General features: G+C 38.6%; 1 protein-coding gene across 1 annotated transcript in view; it reads right to left on the bottom strand.

The window, feature by feature from the left end:
* Nucleotides 1–1383: 1383 nt before the first annotated feature.
* LOC128666786 (E3 ubiquitin-protein ligase TRIM39-like) overlaps nt 1384–16278 on the bottom strand; it is a 100138-nt gene continuing 85243 nt past the window's right edge. The window contains exon 2 of the transcript XR_008403270.1: nt 1384–2484. The gene's annotated coding sequence lies outside the window, so the exon portion shown is untranslated. The remainder of the gene's footprint in view (nt 2485–16278) is intronic.

Genomic DNA, 16278 nt, shown 5'->3' with positions numbered 1-16278 from the left:
TGGTCTGTAATTGGATGTGTTGATAAGAAGCATGCATGTGCCATGTACTGTATCGTGTCCGATTGTGATTTAGGCGTATACACTATATAGCCAAATGTATGTGGAAAACTGACCATCATACTTATATGAACTTGTTGGACATCCCATTCAAAAACCATGGGCATTAATTTGCAGTTGTCCCCACCCACTTCATAGACAACACTCTTTAGGGAAAGATCTTAAAAAAGATTTTGCAGTGAGTTTGTGTGAATATGTGCCCGTTCAGTCAGTCTGGTTTGCAGTTTGCAATTTACAGAATTTTCAATTTATCCCAAAAGTGTTCCTTGGGGTTGAAGTCCGGGCCCTATGCAGGCCATTAAAGTTTCTCCACACCAAATAGATTCTCCTCTTTTAAAAAATGTGGTCTTATGGGTTTAGGAATTTCTTTTTGGCTGCTAAAGAAGCACAGTATCAGGCAATACAACATTTATTATTTTTCCACATAGTGTTGTCGTGAGTGAGCTTGTCTCAGGTGAAGTAATAAGAGGTCCAGACCAGATATTTATCAAACAAGGGCTCACCTCAGATGAGGCAATCTTTATTACACTGTTGCAACAGTGTCCCAGCACAAAACACAGCAATGCAAGACTAACACATTTTCATCTACATGCATTTTTATACTATTACAGTTCCCTACAAAGCAGAGAGCTAATAGTTTTTTGCAACCACTAATGACATGAGATTTTTTTAGTCAAACAACAGGTTCTATATGTTAGAATTAGTAAGATATGCTTTCTTGGAATTTGGCCAGAGGCTAATTGGGTTGGAAAAATAATACTAGACAAAGAGGCCTTGATTTTAAGATATTTAGAAAACAATCTATGAGAAAAGCCAAAACAGAGTTATATGTTTTTGTAACTTATTAGGTTAGAAGCAAGTTGTTAGAAAAATGTAGATACGTTATTAGGTTATAAGTGAATTGCTGGAAAATACAGAAGTAATATATCTGCAGTTTCAGAGAAGAGTTCAGTAAAAGAAAAGGAAAAGTTTGGTTAAACATATAAAATAATGAAAATAGAATAAGCAGCTCATAACATCCCCCCCTTTGATCGCAAACGTCAAAGTGCCGCAATCACAAAAAGTCAATGCGACTCATGGCGGTTTGACAATCACAATGCTATTAGTACATGCGTGCTCCCTTTTGAGATGGTTCACAGGACTACAAGAGGGTAAGCAAAAACAAGGTAGGAGTGAAGTTGTTAGGTAGTAGACGATTCCGCTATTTCCGGATGCTAAGCGCCGTCGGGTGGAGTAGACAACTACCTAAACATATATATATATATATATATATATATATATATATATATATATATATATATATATATATATATATATGTGCGGTGTGACATGACATAGTGCAGAAACATCCCCTCCCAGATTCAATAACAACAATTAACAATGCCCATCATTCTTGCAGAGTTGGTAAACAAATCAACATTAATACCCATGAGAGGAATACCCCCCTTATAATGAGTAGGAATGTGAGCACAAATATAGCAGTTGCCCTCAGTGTGATTGGCTATAGTTTGCAGTAGGATAACATGCAGTTTAGTCCCTATTCACCTAAAGGACAGTTCTCTGAGGAACGTTGGGCATTAGGTAAATTATCATTATGGGGGAAAGAATCATGGGGATAAGTAAGGGTTGTGGCAAAGGTAGTTACAGGGGAACGCCAAGCAAGGAGGGGTGACTTTCATTTCTCAGCTACCCACTCCATAATTTCCAAACCACATTCATTAGTGGGGGCCATGCAAATAGACTGGATCACAAAACCCTTAAGACCTTTATTGCAGACTTTGAGTATAATCACTTGTTGGGGAATCTAGTAGTGGGAGGGAAAACTGCCACAGATACAAGGTTACCAGAACAAGAGTATTTAGTAAAGGGGTTAGAACAAACACACTGACCAGGAGACAAATATTGGGAAATAGAGTAAGAGAGCATGGTCAAAAGAGTGACACAAAACAAAGGAGACATATTGAGGAATGTTACTCAAGATATCAACAGAGGAGTGAGACAATGAAAATAAGAGTAAGGAAGACTAATCTTTCAGTTTCACTCATTCAGTTAGTGAGATTTCACTATTTTTGTTTAGTTGGAGTTTCAAACCAGGAAGGGTCTGAATTAACCACTTGTTGTCGGGGGTCTTGGTTACCCCTTCTTCAGAGGCCTTGGTTGCCCCAGCTTCTTCTTTCTTTGGTCAGTTGCAGGCTGCTTCTTGGCCTGGGCTGTATCTTTTTGTATCTTTTACACCTGGAGTAGTGGATCCAAGAGTGGACCTTGGCAACTTTAATAGTTGTTGGAGTAGTCAGCAAAACCAGTAAGGGACCTTTCCAGAGAGGCTGCAGTGGCTTCTTTTGATAGGTCTTGACTAAAATGAAGTCACCTGACTGGAAGGGGTGTGTAGTCACGTCCAATGGCAAAGGCTGAGAGAGAGAGGCATGTCTGTGGAGAGAATGTAATTGCTTATGCAGTTGCAAAAGATAGGCAGTTATTTGTACATCACCCACCGCAAGGTCAGGCAGGTGTAAGGTGTTACCAAACAACAGTTCATATGGTGAGAGCTTGAGGGCCCCCCTATGGTTTCTGCGAGTCCCAAACAGTGCTAGGGGCAAAGCATCTACCCATTTAAGGCTTGCTTGAGAACAAATTTTAGCAATAGTATGTTTTAAGGTCTGATTCATTCTTTCCACTTGGCCTGAGCTTTTCTGGATGCCAAGGGGTAAGGAGATGCCAATTAAAGCCTAAAGCTAATGTCAGTTGCTGAATAATATTACTTTTGAAATGTGTTCCTCTGTCAGATTAAATTACTCTGTGGAGGCCAAACCTGGGTATGAGTTCTTTTAGCATTCACTTGGCAACTTCTTGGGCTTACACAGTTCTAGTAGGAAAGGCCTCGACCCATCCAGTAAGTTGGTCCACTATCACAAGTAAATGTTTGAAACCCCTACAAGGAGGCATGTCAGAAAACTCAATTTGTAGACGTTTAAAAGGTTGAAAAGCCCATTGGCGTCTGCCTGGTGGACCTTTAGGCTCCCCCCTTTTATTGAATTGAGCACAAGTCACACAATTCAATACAACTAATTTTGCAGCTTGATGGATACCAGGGGGCAAACCGCTGTCTGTTAAGGGTTTCAGCAAGTTGTGTGGTACCTCAGTGTGTTTGGTTATGCAGAAAGTATAGCATGAGAGAGAGGTGTGGTTGAGGTAGAGCAGGGCGTCCATCTGGAGTGGACCAGATACCAACAGAGTCACAGGTAAGACCAAGACTACTCCAGAGGTAAACAGTTTGTTCAGGAAGAGAAGTGTAAAGAGAAGACAATGTAGTGTCAAGAGGGTGAGGTTTGTGAGTGTGGGTGACTGAGAGAAGTATAGGTGGCAGAGAATTAGAATAATATATAAGAGAAGTCACAGCTCAAAATAAAAGCTGTGATAAAGAATGACAAGGCAGCACACAAGTTGACTGGCATTCAACATATAAAACAGCACCGCCGTGGTGGTGATGTTGATAATATGCTATTAAGGAATGAATCCCGATGGATTTATCGTTTAAATACACTGGCTCCAAATGGCCTTAATGAAAAAATTGACTTCTCATGTTTTCTGTAGAATATTTTCTTAGTAGGGGACAAATAACAACCCTTGGTATATCTATCTATATATCAACTCAGTTGCATACACAGTAGTCACTAGTCTTGGCCAAAATATAAGAAAAGTTGGGAGATGTGAAAATTGCAATTTTTGAAAACTTGTGTGGTTTTTATTATTTTTTGCCATCCCGGAATGAAAAAGATACCCAAATATGTTGCATAACATGTAATTATTTAACAAATATGATGTATGTGCAAACAAAAGCTGTTGTCTTACTTTGTATATGGTTGCAGCACTGTGTTAAAACTGTCATCAATTAAATATTTAAATTAGCCACTGAGCTATATAAGTGGTGTTATTACCACACACAAGCATCCGATGAAGCCCTAAAGTCAGCCCACTAAAGGGGAGGGGCGAAACGCGTCATGCCTGACGTTCATGAAGCGGCAATTGTTTGAAGTGAAGTGCTAATTTCATGGCAGCTGGTTCTAAGCTGGTTCGAAGCGTACCGAGTTACTCTGATGTGGCTCTAACAACTGACAAGCATTAAGCAGTCTTGAATTGAAGTTCCGGTCCTGTGAATACAAGGAGGCATCAACCGCATAGGAGCCTTTACACAAACCGCTTTGTTTGGAGATTTACCAGAGATCCGGCATGTGGTATATGCAGAGTTTAAAAGTAGATCAAGTGGTAACTATATAAGCTGGTTTTGGATGTCACACAGGAACTTTGTACCGCGAATGTGGTGAGGCTGCTTGCTCAATAATTCAAGTTGTTTTCCCAATCAGTAACGCTGGAACTGCTTCATTGTAACAATTGTATATACAGAGCGTGTGATTCACACTAAGTGCTCTGATACTAATGGACATTTGGTAATCTGTGTCTTATTGGAATAATTGTTGCAATATTTATCTTTCACATGTTTGTTTGTAGCAAGTGGAATATTTTACATGATTTGTTACATACAATTGTTTATTAGAACCGTAGTTATACGGCTTTGTGTTAGATAATAGGTACAACCAGGCCTGGTTTATATATGTCACTCCTTTTTTACCTATACAATGGGTTTGGGGTAATTGTGTTTTTGACATGTGTAGGTTTAGCAAATAAACCACTTGTTATTTATGCAAAAAAAAAAAAAAAGATTACTTGTGTGCTGCCTTGTCATTCTTTATCACAGCTTTTATTTTGAGCTGTGACTTCTCTTATATATTATTCTAATTATCATAATATGACTGCAAGCACCTAATCTGTATGTGTTTGTAACCAAGATAGAGTGCACACAATTAACTCATTTGTAATAAGTGGCAGAGAAGCTGCATGCTGAGCAATTCGATCAGCATAGCTATTATTAAGTGAAATGGGGTCCTGTGAGTGGGTGTGTGCTATGCAATGCATGACAGAGATGGAAGTGGGTAAATGGATAGAGTCAAGGAGTGCAGAAACTTGTGGTGCATTGGCAATTTGGGTACCAGCAGAAGTTAGAAAACCCCTTAATTTCCATACTTGACCAGTGACGTGTACAATCCCAAAGGCATATTTACTATCAGTGTAAATGTTTACTGACCTGTCCTTTAAGAGTTGACAAGCATGGGTGAGTGCATGTAGCTCAGCCGCTTGGGCACTGTAGTGAGATGGGAGGGGCTCTCCCTCTATAACAGAATCTGTGTCGTATAAAATAAAGAAAATAGAATAAGCAGCTCATAACAGTGTGTAACAGGTTAGACTGGCAATATGATGATCACAGGGCTAAGGGACCCCTCAGTTAATAAAGAAGAGCCTTCTAGTAAATAGTGCTGTGTTTATTTATTTTTGTTTTTAATAGAGATACCACTTCAAAACCCTTGTACATTTACTACTGTAATACTGGGGCTTAACAGTTTAGAAAACTGTCATTTTTATTATGACCACATGATAACCAGAGGGTCAAATGACCCCTCATTAAAGGGACAAAAAGCCCAATTTCATGTCCCTTTTTTTTTTTTTAAATTGTTTATTTATATCCAACAATGCGTACAAACAAATAATTTCAACCTTCTTGTACCACGCAGGGCCAGGTATAACGTTATGTATCAACAATCGAAAAAAAAAAGAGAACATTTCAAAACAGCTTACAAATTCTTTCAAAATTACCCTTCTATAAAAGATTAGCACACAGAGTAGGATTTTTTATATTTTAAGCAACTTAAAACAACATTTAGACTTTTAGAGCCTAAAAATGAACACGAAAATAAAAAGGGGGAGAAAAAAAAAATAAAAAAAAAAAATAGATTAATTCTCTCTCTCCTCCCCCCCCCCCCCCCGTCTCTCCTCACCATGCTCCCAACAAGACTAAATCAGTATTACGTAGAGAATAAAACAGATATTCCCTTTCAGCTAGAGGAAATGATTTTATAAATGCTGACCACTTACAAAAGAATTTAATAATGTCATTATCGTTATCAACATTTTAACATTGTATTGTTCAAGAATACATTGTTTTTTTATGTGATTTTTAATTTCTGGGATACTCGGAACAGTCTGCATTTTCCATTTTTTAAAAATAAGGTATCTAACCGCCAATATAGTTATATTAATAAATTTAGTATTAAGCTGTTTATCTTCTTGCTGAAATAATAGAAAGACTATATTTGAGTCTAGGAGATTTAGTGAAGGGAGATTTAGAACTTTACTTAACCAAAATTGAACTTTACACCAGGTATTTTTTATTTTTGGGCAGGTCCAAAGCATGTGCAGGAGGTCCGCCGAGGCATAGGAGCACTTAGGACAGGCATTGAAACTCGTGTTTCCACATCTTAAACCTTTTTCTGGTGTGAAGTATGTCCTATATAATAACTTCACATGAGATTCTCTCCACGTAGCCGAGAGAGTTGTTCGAGCAACCTCTTGGATTGAGAGATAAGGTGTGTCAGGGACTACTTCTTTCGTTAACAATCTAGCCCAATCAATAGCCATATTATCTAAGTTGATTATACCTCTAACAGAGGCCAGCAGCGAATAACATGGAGAAATTGACATGATTCCGTTCTTTGCCAATATGAGCCATTTCTCCAATTGCCCCAATGACCAATTCCACCCATAATCGTTCAAAAGCTTCATAACGTAGTGTCTGGCTTGAAGATACGCATAAAAGTTTCTCTGGGAAAGCTTGAATTCCAGTCTAAGCGCATCAAAAGATTTAATGCATCTATTTTGTAAATCCAGAAACTGCACAGCCCTAACAACCCCCAGGGTATTCCAATTCAAAAAGATTGAAGATGGTATTCCCGATTGGAACTGTGGGTTCCCCAGGAATGGTAAATAGCTCGATACACGATATTCCATACCTAATAAGTTACAAGTTTTTTTCCATGCCAACATTATATTATATATAGATCGACACCTTTTAATTTGAGGTGGGATGTACTTAGTCTCCATATGGATAAGCGCAGACGGTGAGAAAGGATACATAATGCTAACCTCAAGATTATTATTTGTAACATAGTTACGTTGAACTAGCCAATCCGCCACGACACGTGCCAAGAACACATAGTTATATGCTCTTAGGTCAGGTAGGGCCAGGCCTCCAAATTCTATCGGTAGGGAAAGTTTTACTAGAGAAATTCTAGGCTTCCTATCCTGCCACAGAAAGGAACGAAGTTGTGAGTTGAATGAAGTGATGTCATTCTTTTTTAAAAGTAGTGGAGTGTTCTGAAGAACATAGAGTATTTTAGGCAGTAAAATCATCTTGTATATTGCTACACGACCAGATAATGATAGAGGTAAATTCTGCCAATTTTTGAACGCATCTTTAACTTTATTTAAAACAGGGAGAATGTTAAGAGAATACCACCGATCAGGCCTACTTGCGACAATAATACCCAGATATTTAAATGAATCAGTTACTATAGAAAAAGGTATATTTATAGGAGAATCTTTTGTCTGCCTAACCCAGAGAAATTCAGATTTATTTATATTCACCTTATATCCTGAGAAGGAATTAAATTGTTGTATAATTGACAATAGACTCGGTAAATTCCTAGATATATTGGAAAGGTAGAGAAGAATGTCATCAGCGTACAGCGCTATTTTCAACTCCTGCCCAGCAATCCCAATCCCCCCCAATTTTTGTCTTATCATTACAGCAAAGGGTTCAATAGAGATATTAAAAAGAAGCGGGGAAAGGGGGCACCCCTGTCTGGTTCCCCTATGCAACACAATCTCCGAAGATAAAAACCCATTAACTATCAATCTTGTAGAGGCCGTGTGATACATTTTTTCAATAAACTTAACAAAATTACCTTTCAACCCGAACTGTTCTAGTGAAAATAACAAATGGTCGTGGTGAACCGAGTCAAAGGCTTTTTCGGCGTCTATAGCTAAGATTGCTAGATCTATATTATCATCTTGCGAGGATTGATCTGGGGCCATGGTATTTGAGAAGAAATCTAGCGTGAGCAGGAGTTCCCTTATTTTAGCCGCTGAATTCCTATTTTTCATGAAGCCAGCCTGATCTGGGTTAATAATAGAGGGTAGGAGGGACTGAAGTCGCTGAGCAAGAATCGAGGCCAACAGTTTGTAGTCTGTATTCATGAGTGCAATGGGTCTATAAGATTCTATCATTTTTGCATCTTTTCCTTTCTTTAAGATCAGTGACGTATATGAGGCTGTAAAGTTAGATGTAGGTTCATTGCCCTGTATATACATATGATTAAACAATGATGTTAAATACGGTGTTATAGCAACTGGTGCTATTTTATAGAACTCGTTGGGTAAGGCATCCGGACCGGGTGCTTTGTTGCATGCCAAGTCCTTAATTGCCTTAGTCACTTCTAAGTCCGTAATGGGAGACCCAAGATCTTCAATAGAGGCCTGTAATATCTTTGGAAAAGAGATCTCTGCCCAGAACTTCTGACGCTCCGCAATATTAGATGGTCTAGCAGAATATATATCTTTATAATAGTCGTAGCAGATTTGAACAATATCCTGAGGGGAACTAAATATTTGACCTTTACTGTCTAATGCATCTATTAGTTGGGAGCCTAGATCCTGCTTGACTAGCTTAGCTAAAAGTTTTCCCGTCTTGTTTCCGTATCTGTGCAGCTTCGCGGCAAACCGGATATCTTTTTGAGTAGCTCTATATAGCCAAAATGAATCTCTCGCTTCGAGCGCTTTAATATATTTGGCCCATTTCTGTGGATTTTTTTCCATCAGATATAAGTTGTATGCATTTGTAACTGCCCGGAGAAGTTCATTCTCTCGTTTTTTAAGTTTCTAAGTTTGCCTAATAGAATAAGCCAAGATATCCCCTCTTAATACTGCCTTGGCAGTCTCCCAAAACAAAGACGGACGGTTTTTGGCTTCAGCATTATACACTGCAAAGTCCGCAAGCTTGTTTTCCACATAGTTTTTAAACTTAGAGTCCGAAGCTAGATATTTAGGGAAAACAAAGCGAGAATTAGTATAAGGGGAAGTGGACGATACTAACTCGAGACATATTGGCGCATGATCAGAGATCGCAATGGGCAGGATTTGAGTCAATACCTTATTCTTACATAGTTTCTCATCTATCAAAAATAAGTCAATCCGAGATAAGGATTTATGCGCTTTTGACAAACACGTAAACTCACGCTGATCCGGATTCTGGGATCGCCAAATATCTCTTACTTTTAGGTTAGAACATATCCTGGAGAACAATTTTGCCTCAAGATTATCTCTTTTTGTTTTTTTGGCTAACGGCTGTTGTCTCATTCTATCAATTGGGTATTGTGGAGCCATGTTGAAGTCACCAGCCATTATTAACAGACCCTCCGCACATGCCATGAGCCTTGCCTGTAATGCGTCCCAGAATGGTAAATCAAAAACATTTGGGGCGTAAATATTACATAAAGTGTACAAAATTTTAGCAATCTTTATTTTCAGAATAATAAACCTCCCTTCTGTATCCATCTCATTATGCACTATCTCATAATTAAGTTTTTTACCTAGTAGAATGGCAACTCCACCTTTTCGACTACGGCTGGGGGAAGAAAAAACCTCACCCACCCATGAGGATTTAAGTTTAAGAACTTCTTGAGTCTTTAAGTGCGTTTCTTGTAAGAAAGCAATAGAGGTACCTATTTTCTTTAACTGTGCAATTATCATTTTTCTTTTAATAGGTGATGTGAGACCTCCTATATTCCAGGAGGTAAGCTTAATCCCTGTCATATTATGTAATAACTAGATTTCAAGAGGGAGAGCAACGAGAGGGAGAGAGAAAAAGGGGGAAGAGAGAAGAGGGAAAAAAAAAAAAAAAAAAAAAAAGGGGGGGGGGGAAACACAACAAACAAGACACAATACCCGCGCCAGATGGCAAAATCACCGAGCCATCTGTTACCCTATTCTGAAAGGACCCCATCTTGTGGGCAAATTGTTGTATCTACTTTTACCTATAATACTATTGTCCTAAGGGACCCATCTACTCAGGTGTGCTATTTTTGATAAGAAAAGCTTCTGCCGCAGAGGCAGTATCAAAAAAATGTACAACGTTATCAAGTAATAAGCGGAGTCTAGCGGGGTATACAATTGTTGCTCGCAATCCCTGCTGTATGAATTTAGTGCAAACTGGAGCTAGCTCTCTTCTTTTTGAGGCGGTGTCGTTTGCAAAATCTTGAAATAGTAATATTTTTGTTCCTTCAAGAAATATGGGCTGATTTTTACGGAAAGCTTGTAAAAAAGCTATTTTATCTTGATAGTTCAAAAATTTCGCTATGATTGGTCTTGGCCTCATATTTTGTGAAGGAGATGCAGTTCCTAACCTGTGTACCCTTTCTACAACTATGTCTAAGTGAGTTTCAGGTATCTTAAGTAAAGCTGGGAGTGTCTGTGTAATTAGTTTATTTAAATCCCTATTAAAGCCTTCTAGTAAATAGTGCTGTGTTTATTTATTTTTGTTTTTAATAGAGATACCACTTCAAAACCCTTGTACATTTACTACTGTAATACTGGGGCTTAACAGTTTAGAAAACTGTCATTTTTATTATGACCACATGATAACCAGAGGGTCAAATGACCCCTCATTAAAGGGACAAAAAGCCCAATTTCATGTCCCTTTAATGATTTGTCATTTAGATAGAACATGTTATTTTAATAACTTTCCAATTTTAGTCTATTTTGTTTCATTTACTTGGTATTCTTTGTTGAAAAGCATATCTAGATATGCTCAGGAGCTGCTGGTTGGTTGCTGCACATATAGGCCTTGTGCTATTGGCTCGCCCATGTGCACTGCTGTTTCTTCAACAAAGATACCAAAAGAACAAAACAAATGTAATATTTGAAGTAAATATGTCTAAAATTATATGCTCTATGTAAATCATAAATCTGTGTAAATCATTGGATGCTCATAACCATATCTATTAGTATAGGTAGGAGCAGTACTGTAAGAGTGTAAGGCATAGGGAAGAGACAACAATACATATATTCAGTTTAGGTTCTTTTAATATATTTATTTCTACAAACATTAGTCAAACAGTCAAATAATATTAGAGTAAGTTGCTTGTTACATCATGAATTATGGGTAAAAGTATAACAGACTGCTATTCAATAAGCAGTTGACGAACAACATCTCTTACAGTTTTATATATTTCCAAAGCCTTTAACACACTAGTTGGAAACTCAAGTCATCTCTCTCTTCCAACAGACGTGCAGTGATAGGAGGCAGGTGAGGCAGTGTCAACCCTGTCAAATCATCAAAAAAGTTTTTTAATAATTAATAATAAAAAAGTTTTGTGTTGTGTACCTTAATTGACCCCGCCCACTCATGGGTACCCACCACCCCCCTCTCCGCAGGGTGCCGCCATATAGCATCCATTAATTTTGCTAAATGAAGGAGAGGCAGTGAGCCGTTCAGCTGCCCTCCCATTGCGCAACAGAAATGGTAACAGTACTGTATTAACTAGCGCCACCCATTGGTAGCTCTTTGCGGCCATTAACGCTGCAACAGAGGCTGCTCTACTAAGCAGCCTCTATGCTGGAGCCAAACTAGTTCAGTATCCCAGAATGATGTGCGACTACGATGTGGATCAAGTGTCAGGAGTCAGTGGTCGTCACATGGAGTATGAGTGCAAGCTGCGACTGATCAGGTTAGTGGAATGAAAACCCTGGGTTATACATAGATACCTGCACCATATACAGGAATAAACAAAACAGCACATTGTACTAGACAAAGAAACTGACCCGCAATATATGTGCACACAGAGACATGTTATGTATATGCTGTGACGTGACTATTAGAAAACCACATTATAGCCAGGCTAGGCATACACATAGAGGAACACTGTGTGTGTACACGCTCACTGAGCCAATCTATTAGTCATAAAGATTTCAAAGGAAAATAATTAAATTTAGAATAATTAAGATAGTTTGTTGTTTGTTGTGGCATTTATTGTAATTTTAGTGCTGTGCTGTAGGTGACATGCTGCTGTTATAACTCACACATCTGATACTACTGCCAAGAGGAGAGGTCAACAGTGTGAGAGTGAACTGTGGTAATAAATGTGTGGGGTGGTTTGTGATTTGCGATCACATTAACCTTGATGCCAGGCCGGGTTTGCTTTACAGACAACACACAATTTGCAAGCTTCTAATTAATGGCTGCAGCCTTGTCATTGAGGAAAAGAAAAACTGCTATTGCAGAGAGTTAAAATATAACATCCAGATCACAGTTTAACCCCTTGGCTGCAAGAGATGGCTGCAGTGTATTTCAATGCAGTCTACTGTAGCCCCGTTTGGCAGACATGGGGTTAAATTGTGCTCCAAAAGTTATGTTTTCCTAAGAGTTCTGTAGAGGTGAGGAGGTTATGTGGATGTCTGCACTAGTCAGTGTAAGCTCCAATATATCTCCACATTCCTAATTATTGAAGGTTTCTTCCTTACCAAGTTTAAAAATAAGAGATGAAATAAACTAAGATGTGTAAAATACATAAATTATAACAAATGTAGTGATACATAAGGGTCTAGTTTTCTTTTAGATTAATTGCTGAATAAATGTTTAAGTATATCAATGATGTTAAAATGCAGCGTGTTGTGTAATAAAGGTGTGATGTGTAATATAGCTGTGCTTGTATTATAAGGCATTATATTTGAGAGTTTGGTTTATATCTGGATTTAAAGGGAGTTTTGGTTGTTACAGCTATATTTGTAGAAATGTTGATTGCTGTAAGCCAGCTTTTAATTTTCATTACAATATGCCTTTTTTAGTATAACGTGAAACACTATGGATTATAATAATATGTATTCCAGGGGGGCAAAACTTGTCCTTTATGTAAAATACAATTATTTAATAATTCTTATCTATTCTGAATTTATTAAGCTACATCCACATATTTTTAAATAGTAACTAGGATTGTAAATTCAGGAAAACTAGAGGCTTTGAGGTTTGGGGGTAGTAGTGATATTACAATATAAAATTTGGATCATTAATAAAGGTTGCTATAAAGCATCAAGTAACATAAGTTGAATGGAAAAAACATTTTCTAACACGTTCCTGTGTGCATGTGTGTTTGTATTTGTGGGCATTGTGTGTATGCTAGTGTTTAGTGTGTGTTTTGTGTGGTGTGTGCACATGTATGTTTGTGTGTATGTGTAGTGCATGTATGTATGTGTTTTTTGTGTGTGTATGCATGTGTGTGGTGTGTGTAGTGTCAGTGTATGTGTGGTTTGTGTATGTGTTTGTGGAGGTGTAGAGCGCATGTGGTGTGTGTGTGGTGTGTGTGTTTGTGTGTGTGTGTAGAATTTGTGTGGTGTGTGTCTTTGCCTGTATATGTGAGTGTATATGCCTGTGTAGGTAATTAACATATTTCAGATGAGCTGGTGCTTTAGTGCAGTGTTTCTCAACCACGGTCCTCAAGTACCCCAACAGGCCAGGTTTTTATTATAGCTGAACCGGTGCACAGGTGAAATAATCAGCTGAGCAGTAACCATGGTTACTAACTTGCTCTCACCCATCAGTTGATTATTTTACCTGTGCACAGGTTCAGCTATAATTAAAACCTGCCATGTTAGGGGTACCCGCGGTATATGTGTTTCTCTGGCATATCATATCTAGTGCCTCACCAGCCCCTGACCTCACTGCACGTCACTAAGACATCTGTGTCACATTGAATCGAATTCAGAAACTTGCAGTCTGTTTTGCATGTTGATAAATCATGGTCATTGGTAGGAACAGGTAGGTCTTCTGCCCCCCACAAGTAAGGTGCTAAATACATGATGTCAGGTATTCCAGAAGGTACATTTGTGTTTTTAGAGGTACGAATGTGATGGGCATTCCAGACATTTCTTATGTCATTTAACTCCTCCCAAAAAGGGGACAATAAAATATATTGTTAGTGGTATGGTTCCTCTAATGATTCTCATGGGCTTCAAAATAATAAAGATAAGATTCATCATCCCATAAATAAGTTATTTTGGGACTATGCCCTAATGCATGATCATGCCCCCTGTAATCTGCCCTAACCTAAATGTAAGCCCCTAATGTTTCATCTACAACTTAAATGGACATAAAACAAAAAAATATATTTCATGATTTAGACATAACATGCCATTTTAAACTTTTTAATTAACTTATATTATCTAATTTACTCCAATCTCTCTGTGCCTTTAGTTTAAAAGCATATCTAGATAGCCTCAGGAGCAGCAATGCATTACTGTGAGCTAGCAGCTGATTGGTGGCTGCACAAAAATGCCTATTTTCTTTGGTTCCCAGTAGTGAATAGCTTCTCTTTCAACAAATAATAACAGGAAAATAAAGCACATTTGATAAAAGAAGTAAATTGGGGACAGTTGTTTAAAATCCCATTCTCTTTTTGAATCATTAAAAATAACAAATGTCCTTTTAACTCTTTGCTTAAGCCCTTAAAGATGGATCATCCACCCCCCACTTAATGCTTCTAACCTAAATGAACCCATTTATAGCCAATCACCATTATAATAACCTATCATATTCTTATTTAACCCCCACCACCCTCTTGACACCCCTAACCTATTTGACTGATCGCCCTAGTCTAGTGATGGCTAACCTATTTGACTGATCGCCCTAGTCTAGTGATGGCTAACCTTTGGCACTTACATGTCTCATGATGCTTACCTAAACTTCAGAGTGCCTAAGAATCATGTTAAATGTAGTTCTGAAACATGTGGATTGCCAAGGTTAGCCATCACTGCCCTAGCATATCTGGTCCCACATGCACACTAAGGCAAAATCTGCCTGTTCTCCAATGGCTCCCTTGACACACCGAACCTATACTCAGTTTACCCCTATCCTATTTTGCCTTCATTTTCCCACTGGCCTGGTGGTTACCGCTAACCCTCACACCTAACATTTCTGATTATTCTGTCCTCCACTAAGCTAACCAACACCACTAGCCCTCTCGCAACCCCACTAACACTTCTGTTTCCCTCTAATTACCCACCATTAATACCCCTAAACTATCTGACCTGCTATTGCTCTTACATTATCTGGCCATTCTGTTTACCAGACCCCATGGACTTCCAAATTGTTTGGCCTCTCCATTTTCCTCTAACCAGTCACCATGGATATCCTTATCATAATTAGTCTCTCATCTTTACTAACCTGTCAAGTCTAGGGTTGCCCCCTTTTCCTCAAATAAATACCGGCCATGTGTGAGAGTCGAGCCACAAAAGGCAGATTCACTCAATTTTGTATGCCCCTACGAAATTGAGCATCAGGGTCCAATATTGCTCAGTGTGCAAAAATGTAAGATTTTTTTTTTTAAATAAAATCTTTACTTAGATATAATTTATGGTTAGCTATAATCTTTATATAATTATTTTACAGAATATATATGGGCGCCACATGAATGCCAGGGGTGTCCTAATGTAATGTAAACAAAGTCTATTGTAAATAAAGTTATTCTGTTGTAAATAACAAACTATCACCTAGATTACGAGTTTTGATCGCTATAGGGAAATTAACGAATGCAACAAAAGTGGCGTTATTTAATCCCCTATAGCGCTGCCATTAAAGGTTTCAAAAAAGCAGGCTTGTGCGGGCGAAATGGTTGCATTGAGCTCCATACCGCACACAAAACAAGCGCTGTGTTTGACGTGCTCGTGCACGCTTTCCCCATAGACATCAATGGGGAGAGCTGGCAAAAAAAAGTCTAACACCTATGAACGCAGAAACAAAAGCTCTGTAACGCAGCCCCATTGATGTCTATGGGGAAAATAAACCTAAAGTATAAACCTAACACCCTAACATAAACCCCGAGTCTTAACTAGTGATGTCCCGAACTGTTCGCCCGCGAACGGTTCACGGCGAACATAGCTTGTTCGCGTTCGCGGCTGTGGGCGAACACATGCGATGTTCGATCCGCCCCCTATGTGTCATCATTGAGGAAAGTTTGACCCTGTATGTCACAGCCTTCTGACACATTAGAGCCAATCAGCATCAGACACTCCCACACAGACCCTCCCCTCTTGTTGGCAGCAGCCATTTTAGACTCATAACGACCTTCCTTTGTTAGTGAGAGGACGTTTTGTGTTGCTGCTGCTGACATTATAGGGAAATAGATAGCTAGGCTAGTGTATTTAGTGTCCACTACAGTCCTGAAGGACTCATCTCATCTCTGCTGCAAGGACAGCACCCCAAAAAGCCCTTTTTAGGGCTATAAT

The sequence above is a fragment of the Bombina bombina genome, chromosome 7, assembly GCF_027579735.1.
Source record: "Bombina bombina isolate aBomBom1 chromosome 7, aBomBom1.pri, whole genome shotgun sequence".
In the NCBI taxonomy this organism is placed as follows: domain Eukaryota; kingdom Metazoa; phylum Chordata; class Amphibia; order Anura; family Bombinatoridae; genus Bombina; species Bombina bombina.
The sequence above is the reverse complement of the archived record's forward strand: the minus strand, read 5'-3'. Positions and strand labels throughout refer to the sequence as shown.